The sequence below is a fragment of the Haemaphysalis longicornis genome, unplaced genomic scaffold, assembly GCF_048455015.1.
Source record: "Haemaphysalis longicornis isolate Haplotype H1 unplaced genomic scaffold, Haemaphysalis longicornis Haplotype H1 scaffold_10, whole genome shotgun sequence".
NCBI lineage: Eukaryota > Metazoa > Arthropoda > Arachnida > Ixodida > Ixodidae > Haemaphysalis > Haemaphysalis longicornis.
This window is the reverse complement of record NW_027526204.1, coordinates 74,371,754-74,395,688: the sequence shown is the minus strand read 5'-3', so window position 1 is coordinate 74,395,688 and position 23,935 is coordinate 74,371,754. Positions and strand designations below refer to the sequence as shown.

Here is a 23,935-nt window from a genome sequence, read left to right as displayed (position 1 = left end):
CAGTCTTGGTGCCATAGGGAGCTTAAGAGGGTTCAACGCTGGTTGACCACTCTCGACATGTCGTAGACACTCGAGTCACGGCGCGGGGATTAAAAAGAAGGTAGTCCGAGTGGCACTGGCCATAGAGAAAGAAATACTGGTAAGAGTGGACACTCCCATAGAGCCCTGCGGCCGAATGACTGTAGTGTAGTGTAGCGCACCGAGCGGACGGAGAGCCAAACTACTAACCATACTTTCGTACGTTCACTTTCGGTTTCGGTTTCGCGGACACCGATTTTGGCGGGTAGTTTGAAGGACTGCAAAGCGCTGCTCACAGCGACGGGCATCGGTACGGTATTCGGACGCTTTCATGCAATAATTAGTGTTTATTTGAATATATCATTCTCAGGCTTAGTGCCCGTATGCTTTTACAAAAAAAAACCTTTTTCTGAAAACGTGAAATTGCAATTTACAGTACCACTCACACTTGGTTAAGAATTCTGTCGCGTGTTCACATGTTGCCGAACCAGATAAAAGAGACACACCATAAATGAAGAAATATTTATTGCATGGCACTAAACGGAACAAGTTCAAATTGTCATCATTCTTTGCAACACACATATAATAATAAACAGTGAGTAATACACAACAGAGACAATACACAGTAGTGAGAGGAAAATACGTTTCCAGGAATGAAAAAAAAAATGCACAAGTAAAGGTATCACAACCACACACAGGATTTTTTCTCCATGGTAATTGAAAATGCAGAAAATCCAGAAACTCAGCCATCCACAGGTTTACTTGTATCTACGACACCCTCGCACTCTGTGCGCTGTTGTAGTCATACAAAAATATCAACCATAACATAATCTAGACACTCGGATGCTTGCAACTGTTTACAACCACTATCTCCGCAGATAATTTTCTTAGTCTGGCAATTTCTCCAGTTAGGATATGAAAGAAGGGAAAAACTTTGGCTTTGATGGCCTCGCTTATTTGATGAACGCTAATGAGATCTATTGCCTCGGGGCAACTTCAAATCAGTAGCAGTAACTGAACCGAAATCCCATTTATGTGGAGATGCACACGCAAAAGGTTAAGAGGAAAAAAATCAACTTCCTATTGGTTCCTTGCAAGGGTGCATTTTCCCAAGAAGCCGGGTTACCTTCCGAAAGCGTTCCCTTCCCAGTAAAGGCAAAGGGCCAGGCGGGGATATTTTAGGTACGTGCACGTAGTCAACCGGCAGGTTCCAGGCTCTATTAAGGCACACAAATTCATGCCTTCCGCTGTCAATACGAACAGTCTAATGTAAGAAACAGGGAAGCACTATATGCTTCTCGTGTATGAGACAATGGTGGCACATTACAGGATCCCATAAGCATTTGACAACGTAGGTCCCAACATGGTTCTCTTCATCTAGGCCAGTCCGACAACAGGCAGCACGTATGGTGACAAACGACATTTAGCATGACCTCTTACCCTGGCAGTCTTCATAATGTAAAAGGGTTTTTGTGAATGTACTGTTTCACAATATTACAACTAGCAGCAACAATAACTTGCGAGTGGAGTTTGGAGACTGTATACGCTGTTGTTAGTGGTTTTAATGATATGAGGCATGTCAGTGATAAAAAACCGTTTGTTCCTTGAGTCAACGATAGTCTTTTCAGTGGTCACGCCTTATTGAGTGCCGAGACTTGCGTTAGGTTTTAGGTGCTAATGGCAAGGTTCAATAGATGGAATACACTTGCGGTATCCATTAGAAGCATCAATAAGGTAGCAAGAAGCATTGCAGGCAGTCATCAATACAACTGAATAACTCTGGGAGAACAGTTGGCACGGCCACTTTTGTGAGTCCTGTGAGGGCACGATTCATGAAGTGCTTGCACCATGTTTGGTATGACGAATGCAGCTGGCTGGTTGGCTCTGTCTTGAGGGCACCTGTAGACCTGCACAGGTGATAGGTGATATAGTACACAAACTGCTTGCAATGACAGATGATATGCGAATAGTCTATAAATTTCACTGCAACTAGTATTCAAGTATTGCCTCCAGTGCATGCCACCTATTTGAAACACAAGTTCTCTTATTCTATTCAGCAATCATGCGGTCAAGCTATTAGCAACACTTAAAATATGGGACTTTGTAATTTCGCAACACTGGTTAGGCACATTCTTAATGCAATTCACCTATTGTTTGGGTTAACAAGAATGATAACGCTGCTCACATAGCCTGAATCCCTGTGTCTTTTTTTGTAAAATCAGGACGAAGAGCGAGAGCGAGCTGAACGTTAAACAAACCTGTTGCCCCACGGGCTCGCGAAAGAAACGCATCCCGAGAACGGGCACCTGGCGAAACTATATTTGGGCGCTGTGTGGGCACCATGGCAAGCAGCAGTGAGCGTCGTACTGAGTACTACTGACCGCCAAAGGCCATGCCTTAAAAAGATATGACAAGAAACACACAGTTCCGACTGAATAGGTGCAATCTGCGCAATACGTGTTTAATGAAACTAGCCAAAATATGACCAGAGAAAAGGGAGCAAACGCTTGAAAAAACGGCAAGTGTGGAACAGTTGTATGCAATGCCTGCGATACCGGAATTGATATACGATGTAGAACGAAGACCAAATTTGAAGGTTTCAATGCACTGCGCACTCACCCCGCCTCGAGCAAAGCTGTTATCTGCCGACGAAAGACGCGTTTTTACCGTACCTGGCGCGCCAAAGCGAAGCGACGAGCGCGCGTTATCGGCGTCGGCGAGCGGGTTCGCTTTGTACGCAGACAGCTTGGTATGCACCCATGTGTAAAACTTACGATGAGTGTACGGCTGCTGGTTATGCCCAGATAAGCCAAATTAATGCAGATACGGCTACTTCGCCGTGTACGTTAGCCCGGACGGCTTTGCAGCGCATCACGGCCATAATAGCAGTAACAGTTGGCCAAGCTAGCAATGGCTAGCTAGTATAATACAACGCAGCCTGCGGCTCACGTAATTCAGTGCAGCGACAGCGCACAACGCCTGCTTCGCCTACGGACCACCGGCCGGCCGGCCACTTCCGAAACTCACAGCCGTCGTTTGCGGCACGTAAACGCTACGTGCGACGACGGGCGCGTACCGCTGGCATACCTCAGCGCTAGAAAACGGCACAACCAGCCTAAAATAGAATTATGCCCAGCTAAAAAATGGTGTCTTACGCCTTTCCGGGGCGTTTCCAAAGCGCTTATCTTAAAGACGCAGCACTAGCTATGCCTGATTCCCTGAGGTTACGCAGTGCTCGAAGCGTTTGCAGTACAAGGAAACGTAAATATGATACGCCACACCAGCACTTTAAAAAAGAAAGTCTCACCTTTCGTTCAGGATGAAAAACCGATGTCGCAAATAAAGCGCTAGGCGTTTCCTTCTCAACAACAGAGGTTAGCACGAGGCTGCAGAAACGCACGTGCAAACGCTGCCGAAAGAGCCAAATGTCGGCTTGCGCTTGCGGCTTGGCGGCTTGGCCAGGCTTGGCGCAAAGAAGCCACAAAATTTTACATTGACAGCCATTCAACTTATTACACAAATAAAAATGTGTAGTCTAATGTGTAATAAAATTTTAAAAGTATAATATTGTGTGTTAGCTTAATTTTAAATATATAGTTTTTTACCACTTGCGCCGACTGCCGGACGGCGCGCGAGTCAGGCCACTCGGCAGCGATAAGCCCGTGTGTCCACTCTTCTAATTTTTTTATTTCTCTATGCACTGGCTACCACCCCCAAGCACAGGAAACAAAAATACCTTAATATAAATACCCTAGAAAGTGGAGGGGAAAATCGCCCCGCCAGTAGCGTAGTGGTTATCGCACCAGACCGGTATTCTGGAGGTCGTTGGTTCGGATCCCACCTGGCGGGCATTTTTTCTCCACTTTCTTTGTTTGCAAATTCTTTATCTGTTTGAATGACCTACCACATGCTCCCCTTTGCTTTCCGATGTTCTCTCTCTCTCTCTCTCTCTCTCTCTCTCTCTATATATATATATATATATATATATATATATATATATATATATATATAACAGAGAAATAAGGATTGGCTGTCAAGAAGACCTCGGAAAGCAAAGGGGAGGTTGTGGTAGGCCATTGAAACAGATCAAGAATTTGGAAAGAAAGAAAGAAAGCGAAGAATTCTGGAGGTCGTGGGTTCGGATCCCACCTGGCGGGCATTTTTTCTTCGCTTTCTTTCTTTCTTTCCAAATTCTTGATCTGTTTCAATGGCCTACCACAACCTCCCCTTTGCTTTCCGAGGTCTTCTTGACTGCCAATCCTTATTTCTCTGTTATTTCTACGAGTCCCTCATTTCCTATTCTGATTCGCTACATGCATAGCGAGGGCCTCTGTTCTGGCAGTCTTGGTGCCATAGGGAGCTTAAGAGGGTTCAACGCTGGTTGACCACTCTCGACATGTCGTAGACACTCGAGTCACGGCGCGGGGATTAAAAAGAAGGGCCCCTTCACCCCGAGAAGTCAGAGTGGCGCTGGCTACCACCCCCAAGCACAGGAACAAAATTACATTGACATAACTACCCCAGAAAGCGGGGGAGAAAATCCCCCCGCCGGTAGCGTAGTGGTTATCGCACCAGACCGGTATTCTGGAGGTCGTGGGTTCCGATCCCACCTGGCGGGCATTTTTTCTTCGCTTTCTTTCTTTCTTTCCAAATTCTTGATCTGTTTCAATGGCCTACCACAACCTCCCCTTTGCTTTCCGAGGTCTTCTTGACTGCCAATCCTTATTTCTCTGTTATTTCTACGAGTCCCTCATTTCCTATTCTGATTCGCTACATGCATAGCGAGGGCCTCTGTTCTGGCAGTCTTGGTGCCATAGGGAGCTTAAGAGGGTTCAACGCTGGTTGACCACTCTCGACATGTCGTAGACACTCGAGTCACGGCGCGGGGATTAAAAAGAAGGTCCCCTTCACCCCGAGAAGTCAGAGTGGCGCTGGCTACCACCCCCAAGCACAGGAACAAAATTACATTGACATAACTACCCCAGAAAGCGGGGGAGAAAATACCCCCGCCGGTAGCGTAGTGGTTATCGCACCAGACCGGTATTCTGGGGTTCGTGGGTTCGGATCCCACCTGGCGGGCATTTTTTCTTCGCTTTCTTTCTTTCTTTCCAAATCCTTGATCTGTTTCAATGGCCTACCACAACCTCCCCTTTGCTTTCCGAGGTCTTCTTGACTGCCAATCCTTATTTCTCTGTTATTTCTACGAGTCCCTCATTTCCTATTCTGATTCGCTACATGCATAGCGAGGGCCTCTGTTCTGGCAGTCTTGGTGCCATAGGGAGCTTAAGAGGGTTCAACGCTGGTTGACCACTCTCGACATGTCGTAGACACTCGAGTCACGGCGCGGGGATTAAAAAGAAGGTAGTCCGAGTGGCACTGGCCATAGAGAAAGAAATACTGGTAAGAGTGGACACTCCCATAGAGCCCTGCGGCCGAATGACTGTAGTGTAGTGTAGCGCACCGAGCGGACGGAGAGCCAAACTACTAACCATACTTTCGTACGTTCACTTTCGGTTTCGGTTTCGCGGACACCGATTTTGGCGGGTAGTTTGAAGGACTGCAAAGCGCTGCTCACAGCGACGGGCATCGGTACGGTATTCGGACGCTTTCATGCAATAATTAGTGTTTATTTGAATATATCATTCTCAGGCTTAGTGCCCGTATGCTTTTACAAAAAAAAAACCTTTTTCTGAAAACGTGAAATTGCAATTTACAGTACCACTCACACTTGGTTAAGAATTCTGTCGCGTGTTCACATGTTGCCGAACCAGATAAAAGAGACACACCATAAATGAAGAAATATTTATTGCATGGCACTAAACGGAACAAGTTCAAATTGTCATCATTCTTTGCAACACACATATAATAATAAACAGTGAGTAATACACAACAGAGACAATACACAGTAGTGAGAGGAAAATACGTTTCCAGGAATGAAAAAAAAATGCACAAGTAAAGGTATCACAACCACACACAGGATTTTTTCTCCATGGTAATTGAAAATGCAGAAAATCCAGAAACTCAGCCATCCACAGGTTTACTTGTATCTACGACACCCTCGCACTCTGTGCGCTGTTGTAGTCATACAAAAATATCAACCATAACATAATCTAGACACTCGGATGCTTGCAACTGTTTACAACCACTATCTCCGCAGATAATTTTCTTAGTCTGGCAATTTCTCCAGTTAGGATATGAAAGAAGGGAAAAACTTTGGCTTTGATGGCCTCGCTTATTTGATGAACGCTAATGAGATCTATTGCCTCGGGGCAACTTCAAATCAGTAGCAGTAACTGAACCGAAATCCCATTTATGTGGAGATGCACACGCAAAAGGTTAAGAGGAAAAAAATCAACTTCCTATTGGTTCCTTGCAAGGGTGCATTTTCCCAAGAAGCCGGGTTACCTTCCGAAAGCGTTCCCTTCCCAGTAAAGGCAAAGGGCCAGGCGGGGATATTTTAGGTACGTGCACGTAGTCAACCGGCAGGTTCCAGGCTCGATTAAGGCACACAAATTCATGCCTTCCGCTGTCAATACGAACAGTCTAATGTAAGAAACAGGGAAGCACTATATGCTTCTCGTGTATGAGACAATGGTGGCACATTACAGGATCCCATAAGCATTTGACAACGTAGGTCCCAACATGGTTCTCTTCATCTAGGCCAGTCCGACAACAGGCAGCACGTATGGTGACAAACGACATTTAGCATGACCTCTTACCCTGGCAGTCTTCATAATGTAAAAGGGTTTTTGTGAATGTACTGTTTCACAATATTACAACTAGCAGCAACAATAACTTGCGAGTGGAGTTTGGAGACTGTATACGCTGTTGTTAGTGGTTTTAATGATATGAGGCATGTCAGTGATAAAAAACCGTTTGTTCCTTGAGTCAACGATAGTCTTTTCAGTGGTCACGCCTTATTGAGTGCCGAGACTTGCGTTAGGTTTTAGGTGCTAATGGCAAGGTTCAATAGATGGAATACACTTGCGGTATCCATTAGAAGCATCAATAAGGTAGCAAGAAGCATTGCAGGCAGTCATCAATACAACTGAATAACTCTGGGAGAACAGTTGGCACGGCCACTTTTGTGAGTCCTGTGAGGGCACGATTCATGAAGTGCTTGCACCATGTTTGGTATGACGAATGCAGCTGGCTGGTTGGCTCTGTCTTGAGGGCACCTGTAGACCTGCACAGGTGATAGGTGATATAGTACACAAACTGCTTGCAATGACAGATGATATGCGAATAGTCTATAAATTTCACTGCAACTAGTATTCAAGTATTGCCTCCAGTGCATGCCACCTATTTGAAACACAAGTTCTCTTATTCTATTCAGCAATCATGCGGTCAAGCTATTAGCAACACTTAAAATATGGGACTTTGTAATTTCGCAACACTGGTTAGGCACATTCTTAATGCAATTCACCTATTGTTTGGGTTAACAAGAATGATAACGCTGCTCACATAGCCTGAATCCCTGTGTCTTTTTTTGTAAAATCAGGACGAAGAGCGAGAGCGAGCTGAACGTTAAACAAACCTGTTGCCCCACGGGCTCGCGAAAGAAACGCATCCCGAGAACGGGCACCTGGCGAAACTATATTTGGGCGCTGTGTGGGCACCATGGCAAGCAGCAGTGAGCGTCGTACTGAGTACTACTGACCGCCAAAGGCCATGCCTTAAAAAGATATGACAAGAAACACACAGTTCCGACTGAATAGGTGCAATCTGCGCAATACGTGTTTAATGAAACTAGCCAAAATATGACCAGAGAAAAGGGAGCAAACGCTTGAAAAAACGGCAAGTGTGGAACAGTTGTATGCAATGCCTGCGATACCGGAATTGATATACGATGTAGAACGAAGACCAAATTTGAAGGTTTCAATGCACTGCGCACTCACCCCGCCTCGAGCAAAGCTGTTATCTGCCGACGAAAGACGCGTTTTTACCGTACCTGGCGCGCCAAAGCGAAGCGACGAGCGCGCGTTATCGGCGTCGGCGAGCGGGTTCGCTTTGTACGCAGACAGCTTGGTATGCACCCATGTGTAAAACTTACGATGAGTGTACGGCTGCTGGTTATGCCCAGATAAGCCAAATTAATGCAGATACGGCTACTTCGCCGTGTACGTTAGCCCGGACGGCTTTGCAGCGCATCACGGCCATAATAGCAGTAACAGTTGGCCAAGCTAGCAATGGCTAGCTAGTATAATACAACGCAGCCTGCGGCTCACGTAATTCAGTGCAGCGACAGCGCACAACGCCTGCTTCGCCTACGGACCACCGGCCGGCCGGCCACTTCCGAAACTCACAGCCGTCGTTTGCGGCACGTAAACGCTACGTGCGACGACGGGCGCGTACCGCTGGCATACCTCAGCGCTAGAAAACGGCACAACCAGCCTAAAATAGAATTATGCCCAGCTAAAAAATGGTGTCTTACGCCTTTCCGGGGCGTTTCCAAAGCGCTTATCTTAAAGACGCAGCACTAGCTATGCCTGATTCCCTGAGGTTACGCAGTGCTCGAAGCGTTTGCAGTACAAGGAAACGTAAATATGATACGCCACACCAGCACTTTAAAAAAGAAAGTCTCACCTTTCGTTCAGGATGAAAAACCGATGTCGCAAATAAAGCGCTAGGCGTTTCCTTCTCAACAACAGAGGTTAGCACGAGGCTGCAGAAACGCACGTGCAAACGCTGCCGAAAGAGCCAAATGTCGGCTTGCGCTTGCGGCTTGGCGGCTTGGCCAGGCTTGGCGCAAAGAAGCCACAAAATTTTACATTGACAGCCATTCAACTTATTACACAAATAAAAATGTGTAGTCTAATGTGTAATAAAATTTTAAAAGTATAATATTGTGTGTTAGCTTAATTTTAAATATATAGTTTTTTACCACTTGCGCCGACTGCCGGACGGCGCGCGAGTCAGGCCACTCGGCCGCGATAAGCCCGTGTGTCCACTCTTCTAATTTTTTTATTTCTCTATGCACTGGCTACCACCCCCAAGCACAGGAAACAAAAATACCTTAATATAAATACCCTACAAAGTGGAGGGGAAAATCGCCCCGCCATAGCGTAGTGGTTATCGCACCAGACCGGTATTCTGGAGGTCGTTGGTTCGGATCCCACCTGGCGGGCATTTTTTCTAAACTTTCTTTGTTTGCAAATTCTTTATCTGTTTGAATGACCTACCACATGCTCCCCTTTGCTTTCCGATGTTCTCTCTCTCTCTCTCTCTCTATATATATATATATATATATATAACAGAGAAATAAGGATTGGCAGTCAAGAAGACCTCGGAAAGGAAAGGGGAGGTTGTGGTAGGCCATTGAAACAGATCAAGAATTTGGAAAGAAAGAAAGAAAGCGAAGAATTCTGGAGGTCGTGGGTTCGGATCCCACCTGGCGGGCATTTTTTCTTCGCTTTCTTTCTTTCTTTCCAAATTCTTGATCTGTTTCAAAGGCCTACCACAACCTCCCCTTTGCTTTCCGAGGTCTTCTTGACTGCCAATCCTTATTTCTCTGTTATTTCTACGAGTCCCTCATTTCCTATTCTGATTCGCTACATGCATAGCGAGGGCCTCTGTTCTGGCAGTCTTGGTGCCATAGGGAGCTTAAGAGGGTTCAACGCTGGTTGACCACTCTCGACATGTCGTAGACACTCGAGTCACGGCGCGGGGATTAAAAAGAAAGTCCCCTTCACCCCGAGAAGTCAGAGTGGCGCTGGCTACCACCCCCAAGCACAGGAACAAAATTACATTGACATAACTACCCCAGAAAGCGGGGGAGAAAATACCCCCGCCGGTAGCGTAGTGGTTATCGCACCAGACTGGTATTCTGGAGGTCGTGGGTTCGGATCCCACCTGGCGGGCATTTTTTCTTCGCTTTCTTTCTTTCTTTCCAAATCCTTGATCTGTTTCAATGGCCTACCACAACCTCCCCTTTGCTTTCGGAGGTCTTCTTGACTGCCACTCCTTATTTCTCTGTTATTTCTACGAGTCCCTCATTTCCTATTCTGATTCGCTACATGCATAGCGAGGGCCTCTGTTCTGGCAGTCTTGGTGCCATAGGGAGCTTAAGAGGGTTCAACGCTGGTTGACCACTCTCGACATGTCGTAGACACTCGAGTCACGGCGCGGGGATTAAAAAGAAGGTAGTCCGAGTGGCACTGGCCATAGAGAAAGAAATACTGGTAAGAGTGGACACTCCCATAGAGCCCTGCGGCCGAATGACTGTACTGTAGTGTAGCGCACCGAGCGGACGGAGAGCCAAACTACTAACCATACTTTCGTACGTTCACTTTCGGTTTCGGTTTCGCGGACACCGATTTTGGCGGGTAGTTTGAAGGACTGCAAAGCGCTGCTCACAGCGACGGGCATCGGTACGGTATTCGGACGCTTTCATGCAATAATTAGTGTTTATTTGAATATATCATTCTCAGGCTTAGTGCCCGTATGCTTTTACCAAAAAAAAACCTTTTTCTGAAAACGTGAAATTGCAATTTACAGTACCACTCACACTTGGTTAAGAATTCTGTCGCGTGTTCACATGTTGCCGAACCAGATAAAAAAGACACCATAAATGAAGAAATATTTATTGCATGGCACTAAACGGAACAAGTTCAAATTGTCATCATTCTTTGCAACACACATATAATAATAAACAGTGAGTAATACACAACAGAGACAATACACAGTAGTGAGAGGAAAATACGTTTCCAGGAATGAAAAAAAAATGCACAAGTAAAGGTATCACAACCACACACAGGATTTTTTCTCCACGGTAATTGAAAATGCAGAAAATCCAGAAACTCAGCCATCCACAGGTTTACTTGTATCTACGACACCCTCACACTCTGTGCGCTGTTGCAGTCATACAAAAATATCAACCATAACATAATCTAGACACTCGGATGCTTGCAACTGTTTACAACCACTATCTCCGCAGATAATTTTCTTAGTCTGGCAATTTCTCCAGTTAGGATATGAAAGAAGGGAAAAACTTTGGCTTTGATGGCCTCGCTTATTTGATGAACGCTAATGAGATCTATTGCCTCGGGGCAACTTCAAATCAGTAGCAGTAACTGAACCGAAATCCCATTTATGTGGAGATGCACACGCAAAAGGTAAAGAGGAAAAAAATCAACTTCCTATTGGTTCCTTGCAAGGGTGCATTTTCCCAAGAAGCCGGGTTACCTTCCGAAAGCGTTCCCTTCCCTGTAAAGGCAAAGGGCCAGGCGGGGATATTTTAGGTACGTGCACGTAGTCAACCGGCAGGTTCCAGGCTCGATTAAGGCACACAAATTCATGCCTTCCGCTGTCAATACGAACAGTCTAATGTAAGAAACAGGGAAGCACTATATGCTTCTCGTGTATGAGACAATGGTGGCACATTACAGGATCCCATAAGCATTTGACAACGTAGGTCCCAACATGGTTCTCTTCATCTAGGCCAGTCCGACAACAGGCAGCACGTATGGTGACAAACGACATTTAGCATGACCTCTTACCCTGGCAGTCTTCATAATGTAAAAGGGTTTTTGTGAATGTACTGTTTCACAATATTACAACTAGCAGCAACAATAACTTGCGAGTGGAGTTTGGAGACTGTATACGCTGTTGTTAGTGGTTTTAATGATATGAGGCATGTCAGTGATAAAAAACCGTTTGTTCCTTGAGTCAACGATAGTCTTTTCAGTGGTCACGCCTTATTGAGTGCCGAGACTTGCGTTAGATTTTAGGTGCTAATGGCAAGGTTCAATAGATGGAATACACTTGCGGTATCCATTAGAAGCATCAATAAGGTAGCAAGAAGCATTGCAGGCAGTCATCAATACAACTGAATAACTCTGGGAGAACAGTTGGCACGGCCACTTTTGTGAGTCCTGTGAGGGCACGATTCATGAAGTGCTTGCACCATGTTTGGTATGACGAATGCAGCTGGCTGGTTGGCTCTGTCTTGAGGGCACCTGTAGACCTGCACAGGTGATAGGTGATATAGTACACAAACTGCTTGCAATGACAGATGATATGCGAATAGTCTATAAATTTCACTGCAACTAGTATTCAAGTATTGCCTCCAGTGCATGCCACCTATTTGAAACACAAGTTCTCTTATTCTATTCAGCAATCATGCGGTCAAGCTATTAGCAACACTTAAAATATGGGACTTTGTAATTTCGCAACACTGGTTAGGCACATTCTTAATGCAATTCACCCATTGTTTGGGTTAACAAGAATGATAACGCTGCTCACATAGCCTGAATCCCTGTGTCTTTTTTTGTAAAATCAGGACGAAGAGCGAGAGCGAGCTGAACGTTAAACAAACCTGTTGCCCCACGGGCTCGCGAAAGAAACGCATCCCGAGAACGGGCACCTGGCGAAACTATATTTGGGCGCTGTGTGGGCACCATGGCAAGCAGCAGTGAGCGTCGTACTGAGTACTACTGACCGCCAAAGGCCATGCCTTAAAAAGATATGACAAGAAACACACAGTTCCGACTGAATAGGTGCAATCTGCGCAATACGTGTTTAATGAAACTAGCCAAAATATGACCAGAGAAAAGGGAGCAAACGCTTGAAAAAACGGCAAGTGTGGAACAGTTGTATGCAATGCCTGCGATACCGGAATTGATATACGATGTAGAACGAAGACCAAATTTGAAGGTTTCAATGCACTGCGCACTCACCCCGCCTCGAGCAAAGCTGTTATCTGCCGACGAAAGACGCGTTTTTACCGTACCTGGCGCGCCAAAGCGAAGCGACGAGCGCGCGTTATCGGCGTCGGCGAGCGGGTTCGCTTTGTACGCAGACAGCTTGGTATGCACCCATGTGTAAAACTTACGATGAGTGTACGGCTGCTGGTTATGCCCAGATAAGCCAAATTAATGCAGATACGGCTCTTCGCCGTGTACGTTAGCCCGGACGGCTTTGCAGCGAATCACGGCCATAATAGCAGTAACAGTTGGCCAAGCTAGCAATGGCTAGCTAGTATAATACAACGCAGCCTGCGGCTCACGTAATTCAGTGCAGCGACAGCGCACAACGCCTGCTTCGCCTACGGACCACCGGCCGGCCGGCCACTTCCGAAACTCACAGCCGTCGTTTGCGGCACGTAAACGCTACGTGCGACGACGGGCGCGTACCGCTGGCATACCTCAGCGCTAGATAAAACGGCACAACCAGCCTAAAATAGAATTACGCCCAGCTAAAAAATGGTGTCTTACGCCTTTCCGGGGCGTTTCCAAAGCGCTTATCTTAAAGACGCAGCACTAGCTATGCCTGATTCCCTGAGGGTACGCAGTGCTCGAAGCGTTTGCAGTACAAGGAAACGTAAATATGATACGCCACACCAGCACTTTAAAAAAGAAAGTCTCACCTTTCGTTCAGGATGAAAAACCGATGTCGCAAATAAAGCGCTAGGCGTTTCCTTCTCAACAACAGAGGTTAGCACGAGGCTGCAGAAACGCACGTGCAAACGCTGCCGAAAGAGCCAAATGTCGGCTTGCGCTTGCGGCTTGGCGGCTTGGCCAGGCTTGGCGCAAAGAAGCCACAAAATTTTACATTGACAGCCATTCAACTTATTACACAAATAAAAATGTGTAGTCTAATGTGTAATAAAATTTTAAAAGTATAATATTGTGTGTTAGCTTAATTTTAAATATATAGTTTTTTACCACTTGCGACGACTGCCGGACGGCGCGCGAGTCAGGCCACTCGGCCGCGATAAGCCCGTGTGTCCACTCTTCTAATTTTTTTATTTCTCTATGCACTGGCTACCACCCCCAAGCACAGGAAACAAAAATAAATTAATATAAATACCCTACAAAGTGGAGGGGAAAATCGCCCCGCCGGTAGCGTAGTGGTTATCGCACCAGACCGGTATTCTGGAGGTCGTTGGTTCGGATCCCACCTGGCGGGCATTTTTTCTCCACTTTCTTTGTTTGCAAATTCTTTATCTGTTTGAATGACCTACCACATGCTCCCCTTTGCTTTCCGATGTTCTCTCTCTCTCTCTCTCTCTATATATATATATATATATATATATATATAACAGAGAAATAAGGATTGGCAGTCAAGAAGACCTCGGAAAGCAAAGGGGAGGTTGTGGTAGGCCATTGAAACAGATCAAGAATTTGGAAAGAAAGAAAGAAAGCGAAGAATTCTGGAGGTCGTGGGTTCGGATCCCACCTGGCGGGCATTTTTTCTTCGCTTTCTTTCTTTCTTTCCAAATTCTTGATCTGTTTCAATGGCCTACCACAACCTCCCCTTTGCTTTCCGAGGTCTTCTTGACTGCCAATCCTTATTTCTCTGTTATTTCTACGAGTCCCTCATTTCCTATTCTGATTCGCTACATGCATAGCGAGGGCCTCTGTTCTGGCAGTCTTGGTGCCATAGGGAGCTTAAGAGGGTTCAACGCTGGTTGACCACTCTCGACATGTCGTAGACACTCGAGTCACGGCGCGGGGATTAAAAGGAAGGGCCCCTTCACCCCGAGAAGTCAGAGTGGCGCTGGCTACCACCCCCAAGCACAGGAACAAAATTACATTGACATAACTACCCCAGAAAGCGGGGGAGAAAATCCCCCCGCCGGTAGCGTAGTGGTTATCGCACCAGACCGGTATTCTGGAGGTCGTGGGTTCCGATCCCACCTGGCGGGCATTTTTTCTTCGCTTTCTTTCTTTCTTTCCAAATTCTTGATCTGTTTCAAAGGCCTACCACAACCTCCCCTTTGCTTTCCGAGGTCTTCTTGACTGCCAATTCTTATTTCTCTGTTATTTCTACGAGTCCCTCATTTCCTATTCTGATTCGCTACATACATAGCGAGGGCCTCTGTTCTGGCAGTCTTGGTGCCATAGGGAGCTTAAGAGGGTTCAACGCTGGTTGACCACTCTCGACATGTCGTAGACACTCGAGTCACGGCGCGGGGATTAAAAAGAAGGTCCCCTTCACCCCGAGAAGTCAGAGTGGTGCTGGCTACCACCCCCAAGCACAGGAACAAAATTACATTGACATAACTACCCCAGAAAGCGGGGGAGAAAATACCCCCGCCGGTAGCGTAGTGGTTATCGCACCAGACCGGTATTCTGGAGGTCGTGGGTTCCGATCCCACCTGGCGGGCATTTTTTCTTTGCTTTCTTTCTTTCTTTCCAAATCCTTGATCTGTTTCAATGGCCTACCACAACCTCCCCTTTGCTTTCCGAGGTCTTCTTGACTGCCAATCCTTATTTCTCTGTTATTTCTACGAGTCCCTCATTTCCTATTCTGATTCGCTACATGCATAGCGAGGGCCTCTGTTCTGGCAGTCTTGGTGCCATAGGGAGCTTAAGAGGGTTCAACGCTGGTTGACCACTCTCGACATGTCGTAGACACTCGAGTCACGGCGCGGGGATTAAAAAGAAGGTAGTCCGAGTGGCACTGGCCATAGAGAAAGAAATACTGGTAAGAGTGGACACTCCCATAGAGCCCTGCGGCCGAATGACTGTACTGTAGTGTAGCGCACCGAGCGGACGGAGAGCCAAACTACTAACCATACTTTCGTACGTTCACTTTCGGTTTCGCGGACACCGATTTTGGCGGGTAGTTTGAAGGACTGCAAAGCGCTGCTCACAGCGACGGGCATCGGTACGGTATTCGGACGCTTTCATGCAATAATTAGTGTTTATTTGAATATATCATTCTCAGGCTTAGTGCCCGTATGCTTTTACAAAAAAAAAACCTTTTTCTGAAAACGTGAAATTGCAATTTAGAGTACCACTCACACTTGGTTAAGAATTCTGTCGCGTGTTCACATGTTGCCGAACCAGATAAAAGAGACACACCATAAATGAAGAAATATTTATTGCATGGCACTAAACGGAACAAGTTCAAATTGTCATCATTCTTTGCAACACACATATAATAATAAACAGTGAGTAATACACAACAGAGACAATACACAGTAGTGAGAGGAAAATACGTTTCCAGGAATGAAAAAAAAATGCACAAGTAAAGGTATCACAACCACACACAGGATTTTTTCTCCACGGTAATTGAAAATGCAGAAAATCCAGAAACTCAGCCATCCACAGGTTTACTTGTATCTACGACACCCTCACACTCTGTGCGCTGTTGCATTCATACAAAAATATCAACCATAACATAATCTAGACACTCGGATGCTTGCAACTGTATACAACCACTATCTCCGCAGATAATTTTCTTAGTCTGGCAATTTCTCCAGTTAGGATATGAAAGAAGGGAAAAACTTTGGCTTTGATGGCCTCGCTTATTTGATGAACGCTAATGAGATCTATTGCCTCGGGGCAACTTCAAATCAGTAGCAGTAACTGAACCGAAATCCCATTTATGTGGAGATGCACACGCAGAAGGTAAAGAGGAAAAAAATCAACTTCCTATTGGTTCCTTGCAAGGGTGCATTTTCCCAAGAAGCCGGGTTACCTTCCGAAAGCGTTCCCTTCCCAGTAAAGGCAAAGGGCCAGGCGGGGATATTTTAGGTACGTGCACGTAGTCAACCGGCAGGTTCCAGGCTCGATTAAGGCACACAAATTCATGCCTTCCGCTGTCAATACGAACAGTCTAATGTAAGAAACAGGGAAGCACTATATGCTTCTCGTGTATGAGACAATGGTGGCACATTACAGGATCCCATAAGCATTTGACAACGTAGGTCCCAACATGGTTCTCTTCATCTAGGCCAGTCCGACAACAGGCAGCACGTATGGTGACAAACGACATTTAGCATGACCTCTTACCCTGGCAGTCTTCATAATGTAAAAGGGTTTTTGTGAATGTACTGTTTCACAATATTACAACTAGCAGCAACAATAACTTGCGAGTGGAGTTTGGAGACTGTATACGCTGTTGTTAGTGGTTTTAATGATATGAGGCATGTCAGTGATAAAAAACCGTTTGTTCCTTGAGTCAACGATAGTCTTTTCAGTGGTCACGCCTTATTGAGTGCCGAGACTTGCGTTAGATTTTAGGTGCTAATGGCAAGGTTCAATAGATGGAATACACTTGCGGTATCCATTAGAAGCATCAATAAGGTAGCAAGAAGCATTGCAGGCAGTCATCAATACAACTGAATAACTCTGGGAGAACAGTTGGCACGGCCACTTTTGTGAGTCCTGTGAGGGCACGATTCATGAAGTGCTTGCACCATGTTTGGTATGACGAATGCAGCTGGCTGGTTGGCTCTGTCTTGAGGGCACCTGTAGACCTGCACAGGTGATAGGTGATATAGTACACAAACTGCTTGCAATGACAGATGATATGCGAATAGTCTATAAATTTCACTGCAACTAGTATTCAAGTATTGCCTCCAGTGCATGCCACCTATTTGAAACACAAGTTCTCTTATTCTATTCAGCAATCATGCGGTCAAGCTATTAGCAACACTTAAAATATGGGACTTTGTAATTTCGCAACACTGGTTAGGCACATTCTTAATGCAATTCACCTATTGTTTGGGTTAACAAGAATGATAACGCTGCTCACATAGCCTGAATCCCTGTGTCTTTTTTTGTAAAATCAGGACGAAGAGCGAGAGCGAGCTGAACGTTAAACAAACCTGTTGCCCCACGGGCTCGCGAAAGAAACGCATCCCGAGAACGGGCACCTGGCGAAACTATATTTGGGCGCTGTGTGGGCACCATGGCAAGCAGCAGTGAGCGTCGTACTGAGTACTACTGACCGCCAAAGGCCATGCCTTAAAAAGATATGACAAGAAACACACAGTTCCGACTGAATAGGTGCAATCTGCGCAATACGTGTTTAATGAAACTAGCCAAAATATGACCAGAGAAAAGGGAGCAAACGCTTGAAAAAACGGCAAGTGTGGAACAGTTGTATGCAATGCCTGCGATACCGGAATTGATATACGATGTAGAACGAAGACCAAATTTGAAGGTTTCAATGCACTGCGCACTCACCCCGCCTCGAGCAAAGCTGTTATCTGCCGACGAAAGACGCGTTTTTACCGTACCTGGCGCGCCAAAGCGAAGCGACGAGCGCGCGTTATCGGCGTCGGCGAGCGTGTTCGCTTTGTACGCAGACAGCTTGGTATGCACCCATGTGTAAAACTTACGATGAGTGTACGGCTGCTGGTTATGCCCAGATAAGCCAAATTAATGCAGATACGGCTCTTCGCCGTGTACGTTAGCCCGGACGTATTTGCAGCGCATCACGGCCATAATAGCAGTAACAGTTGGCCAAGCTAGCAATGGCTAGCTAGTATAATACAACGCAGCCTGCGGCTCACGTAATTCAGTGCAGCGACAGCGCACAACGCCTGCTTCGCCTACGGACCACCGGCCGGCCGGCCACTTCCGAAACTCACAGCCGTCGTTTGCGGCACGTAAACGCTACGTGCGACGACGGGCGCGTACCGCTGGCATACCTCAGCGCTAGATAAAACGGCACAACCAGCCTAAAATAGAATTACGCCCAGCTAAAAAATGGTGTCTTACGCCTTTCCGGGGCGTTTCCAAAGCGCTTATCTTAAAGACGCAGCACTAGCTATGCCTGATTCCCTGAGGGTACGCAGTGCTCGAAGCGTTTGCAGTACAAGGAAACGTAAATATGATACGCCACACCAGCACTTTAAAAAAGAAAGTCTCACCTTTCGTTCAGGATGAAAAACCGATGTCGCAAATAAAGCGCTAGGCGTTTCCTTCTCAACAACAGAGGTTAGCACGAGGCTGCAGAAACGCACGTGCAAACGCTGCCGAAAGAGCCAAATGTCTGCTTGCGCTTGCGGCTTGGCGGCTTGGCCAGGCTTGGCGCAAAGAAGCCACAAAATTTTACATTGACAGCCATTCAACTTATTACACAAATAAAAATGTGTAGTCTAATGTGTAATAAAATTTTAAAAGTATAATATTGTGTGTTAGCTTAATTTTAAATATATAGTTTTTTACCACTTGCGACGACTGCCGGACGGCGCGCGAGTCAGGCCACTCGGCCGCAATAAGCCCGTGTGTCCACTCTTCTAATTTTTTTATTTCTCTATGCACTGGCTACCACCCCCAAGCACAGGAAACAAAAATACCTTAACATAAATACCCTAGAAAGTGGAGGGGAAAATCGCCCCGCCGGTAGCGTAGTGGTTATCGCACCAGACCGGTATTCTGGAGGTCGTTGGTTCGGATCCCACCTGGCAGGCATTTTTTCTCCACTTTCTTTGTTTGCAAATTCTTTATCTGTTTGAATGACCTACCACATGCTCCCCTTTGCTTTCCGATGTTCTCTCTCTCTCTATATATATATATATATATATATATATATATATATATATATATATATAACAGAGAAATAAGGATTGGCAGTCAAGAAGACCTCGGAAACAAAGGGGAGGTTGTGGTAGGCCATTGAAACAGATCAAGAATTTGGAAAGAAAGAAAGAAAGCGAAGAATTCTGGAGGTCGTGGGTTCGGATCCCACCTGGCGGGCATTTTTTCTTCGCTTTCTTTCTTTCTTTCCAAATTCTTGATCTGTTTCAATGGCCTACCACAACCTCCCCTTTGCTTTCCGAGGTCTTCTTGACTGCCAATCCTTATTTCTCTGTTATTTCTACGAGTCCCTCATTTCCTATTCTGATTCGCTACATGCATAGCGAGGGCCTCTGTTCTGGCAGTCTTGGTGCCATAGGGAGCTTAAGAGGGTTCAACGCTGGTTGACCACTCTCGACATGTCGTAGACACTCGAGTCACGGCGCGGGGATTAAAAGGAAGGGCCCCTTCACCCCGAGAAGTCAGAGTGGCGCTGGCTACCACCCCCAAGCACAGGAACAAAATTACATTGACATAACTACCCCAGAAAGCGGGGGAGAAAATCCCCCCGCCGGTAGCGTAGTGGTTATCGCACCAGACCGGTATTCTGGAGGTCGTGGGTTCCGATCCCACCTGGCGGGCATTTTTTCTTCGCTTTCTTTCTTTCTTTCCAAATTCTTGATCTGTTTCAAAGGCCTACCACAACCTCCCCTTTGCTTTCCGAGGTCTTCTTGACTGCCAATCCTTATTTCTCTGTTATTTCTACGAGTCCCTCATTTCCTATTCTGATTCGCTACATGCATAGCGAGGGCCTCTGTTCTGGCAGTCTTGGTGCCATAGGGAGCTTAAGAGGGTTCAACGCTGGTTGACCACTCTCGACATGTCGTAGACACTCGAGTCACGGCGCGGGGATTAAAAAGAAGGTCCCCTTCACCCCGAGAAGTCAGAGTGGTGCTGGCTACCACCCCCAAGCACAGGAACAAAATTACATTGACATAACTACCCCAGAAAGCGGGGGAGAAAATACCCCCGCCGGTAGCGTAGTGGTTATCGCACCAGACCGGTATTCTGGAGGTCGTGGGTTCGGATCCCACCTGGCGGGCATTTTTTCTTCGCTTTCTTTCTTTCTTTCCAAATCCTTGATCTGTTTCAATGGCCTACCACAACCTCCCCTTTGCTTTCCGAGGTCTTCTTGACTGCCAATCCTTATTTCTCTGTTATTTCTACGAGTCCCTCATTTCCTATTCTGATTCGCTACATGCATAGCGAGGGCCTCTGTTCTGGCAGTCTTGGTGCCATAGGGAGCTTAAGAGGGTTCAACGCTGGTTGACCACTCTCGACATGTCGTAGACACTCGAGTCACGGCGCGGGGATTAAAAAGAAGGTAGTCCGAGTGGCACTGGCCATAGAGAAAGAAATACTGGTAAGAGTGGACACTCCCATAGAGCCCTGCGGCCGAATGACTGTACTGTAGTGTAGCGCACCGAGCGGACGGAGAGCCAAACTACTAACCATACTTTCGTACGTTCACTTTCGGTTTCGCGGACACCGATTTTGGCGGGTAGTTTGAAGGACTGCAAAGCGCTGCTCACAGCGACGGGCATCGGTACGGTATTCGGACGCTTTCATGCAATAATTAGTGTTTATTTGAATATATCATTCTCAGGCTTAGTGCCCGTATGCTTTTACAAAAAAAAAACCTTTTTCTGAAAACGTGAAATTGCAATTTACAGTACCACTCACACTTGGTTAAGAATTCTGTCGCGTGTTCACATGTTGCCGAACCAGATAAAAGAGACACACCATAAATGAAGAAATATTTATTGCATGGCACTAAACGGAACAAGTTCAAATTGTCATCATTCTTTGCAACACACATATAATAATAAACAGTGAGTAATACACAACAGAGACAATACACAGTAGTGAGAGGAAAATACGTTTCCAGGAATGAAAAAAAAATGCACAAGTAAAGGTATCACAACCACACACAGGATTTTTTCTCCACGGTAATTGAAAATGCAGAAAATCCAGAAACTCAGCCATCCACAGGTTTACTTGTATCTACGACACCCTCACACTCTGTGCGCTGTTGCATTCATACAAAAATATCAACCATAACATAATCTAGACACTCGGATGCTTGCAACTGTTTACAACCACTATCTCCGCAGATAATTTTCTTAGTCTGGTAATTTCTCCAGTTAGGATATGAAAGAAGGGAAAAACTTTGGCTTTGATGGCCTCGCTTATTTGATGAACGCTAATGAGATCTATTGCCTCGGGGCAACTTCAAATCAGTAGCAGTAACTGAACCGAAATCCCATTTATGTGGAGATGCACACGCAGAAGGTAAAGAGGAAAAAAATCAACTTCCTATTGGTTCCTTGCAAGGGTGCATTTTCCCAAGAAGCCGGGTTACCTTCCGAAAGCGTTCCCTTCCCAGTAAAGGCAAAGGGCCAGGCGGGGATATTTTAGGTACGTGCACGTAGTCAACCGGCAGGTTCCAGGCTCGATTAAGGCACACAAATTCATGCCTTCCGCTGTCAATACGAACAGTCTAATGTAAGAAACAGGGAAGCACTATATGCTTCTCGTGTATGAGACAATGGTGGCACATTACAGGATCCCATAAGCATTTGACAACGTAGGTCCCAACATGGTTCTCTTCATCTAGGCCAGTCCGACAACAGGCAGCACGTATGGTGACAAACGACATTTAGCATGACCTCTTACCCTGGCAGTCTTCATAATGTAAAAGGGTTTTTGTGAATGTACTGTTTCACAATATTACAACTAGCAGCAACAATAACTTGCGAGTGGAGTTTGGAGACTGTATACGCTGTTGTTAGTGGTTTTAATGATATGAGGCATGTCAGTGATAAAAAACCGTTTGTTCCTTGAGTCAACGATAGTCTTTTCAGTGGTCACGCCTTATTGAGTGCCGAGACTTGCGTTAGATTTTAGGTGCTAATGGCAAGGTTCAATAGATGGAATACACTTGCGGTATCCATTAGAAGCTTCAATAAGGTAGCAAGAAGCATTGCAGGCAGTCATCAATACAACTGAATAACTCTGGGAGAACAGTTGGCACGGCCACTTTTGTGAGTCCTGTGAGGGCACGATTCATGAAGTGCTTGCACCATGTTTGGTATGACGAATGCAGCTGGCTGGTTGGCTCTGTCTTGAGGGCACCTGTAGACCTGCACAGGTGATAGGTGATATAGTACACAAACTGCTTGCAATGACAGATGATATGCGAATAGTCTATAAATTTCACTGCAACTAGTATTCAAGTATTGCCTCCAGTGCATGCCACCTATTTGAAACACAAGTTCTCTTATTCTATTCAGCAATCATGCGGTCAAGCTATTAGCAACACTTAAAATATGGGACTTTGTAATTTCGCAACACTGGTTAGGCACATTCTTAGTGCAATTCACCTATTGTTTGGGTTAACAAGAATGATAACGCTGCTCACATAGCCTGAATCCCTGTGTCTTTTTTTGTAAAATCAGGACGAAGAGCGAGAGCGAGCTGAACGTTAAACAAACCTGTTGCCCCACGGGCTCGCGAAAGAAACGCATCCCGAGAACGGGCACCTGGCGAAACTATATTTGGGCGCTGTGTGGGCACCATGGCAAGCAGCAGTGAGCGTCGTACTGAGTACTACTGACCGCCAAAGGCCATGCCTTAAAAAGATATGACAAGAAACACACAGTTCCGACTGAATAGGTGCAATCTGCGCAATACGTGTTTAATGAAACTAGCCAAAATATGACCAGAGAAAAGGGAGCAAACGCTTGAAAAAACGGCAAGTGTGGAACAGTTGTATGCAATGCCTGCGATACCGGAATTGATATACGATGTAGAACGAAGACCAAATTTGAAGGTTTCAATGCACTGCGCACTCACCCCGCCTCGAGCAAAGCTGTTATCTGCCGACGAAAGACGCGTTTTTACCGTACCTGGCGCGCCAAAGCGAAGCGACGAGCGCGCGTTATCGGCGTCGGCGAGCGTGTTCGCTTTGTACGCAGACAGCTTGGTATGCACCCATGTGTAAAACTTACGATGAGTGTACGGCTGCTGGTTATGCCCAGATAAGCCAAATTAATGCAGATACGGCTCTTCGCCGTGTACGTTAGCCCGGACGTATTTGCAGCGCATCACGGCCATAATAGCAGTAACAGTTGGCCAAGCTAGCAATGGCTAGCTAGTATAATACAACGCAGCCTGCGGCTCACGTAATTCAGTGCAGCGACAGCGCACAACGCCTGCTTCGCCTACGGACCACCGGCCGGCCGGCCACTTCCGAAACTCACAGCCGTCGTTTGCGGCACGTAAACGCTACGTGCGACGACGGGCGCGTACCGCTGGCATACCTCAGCGCTAGATAAAACGGCACAACCAGCCTAAAATAGAATTACGCCCAGCTAAAAAATGGTGTCTTACGCCTTTCCGGGGCGTTTCCAAAGCGCTTATCTTAAAGACGCAGCACTAGCTATGCCTGATTCCCTGAGGGTACGCAGTGCTCGAAGCGTTTGCAGTACAAGGAAACGTAAATATGATACGCCACACCAGCACTTTAAAAAAGAAAGTCTCACCTTTCGTTCAGGATGAAAAACCGATGTCGCAAATAAAGCGCTAGGCGTTTCCTT

At 46.2% G+C, this 23,935-nt stretch overlaps 2 long non-coding RNA genes and 1 other non-coding gene across 3 annotated transcripts; 1 reads left to right on the top strand and 2 right to left on the bottom strand.

Moving 5' to 3' along the window:
- Window positions 1-526: 526 nt before the first annotated feature.
- LOC144157799 (uncharacterized) lies at window positions 527-3,444 on the bottom strand. The gene is made up of 2 exons (XR_013319863.1): window positions 3,326-3,444; window positions 527-1,925 (listed from the first exon to the last, which is right to left on the bottom strand). It is a non-coding gene; the product is annotated as an uncharacterized LOC144157799 (long non-coding RNA).
- Window positions 3,445-9,805: 6,361 nt separating this feature from the next.
- Window positions 9,806-9,878, top strand: Trnat-ggu (transfer RNA threonine (anticodon GGU)). Its single transcript has one exon. It is a non-coding gene; the product is annotated as a tRNA-Thr (tRNA).
- A 707-nt stretch (window positions 9,879-10,585) lies between these two features.
- On the bottom strand, window positions 10,586-13,509 carry LOC144157798 (uncharacterized). The gene is made up of 2 exons (XR_013319862.1): window positions 13,385-13,509; window positions 10,586-11,983 (listed from the first exon to the last, which is right to left on the bottom strand). It is a non-coding gene; the product is annotated as an uncharacterized LOC144157798 (long non-coding RNA).
- Between the last annotated feature and the right edge of the window lie 10,426 nt (window positions 13,510-23,935).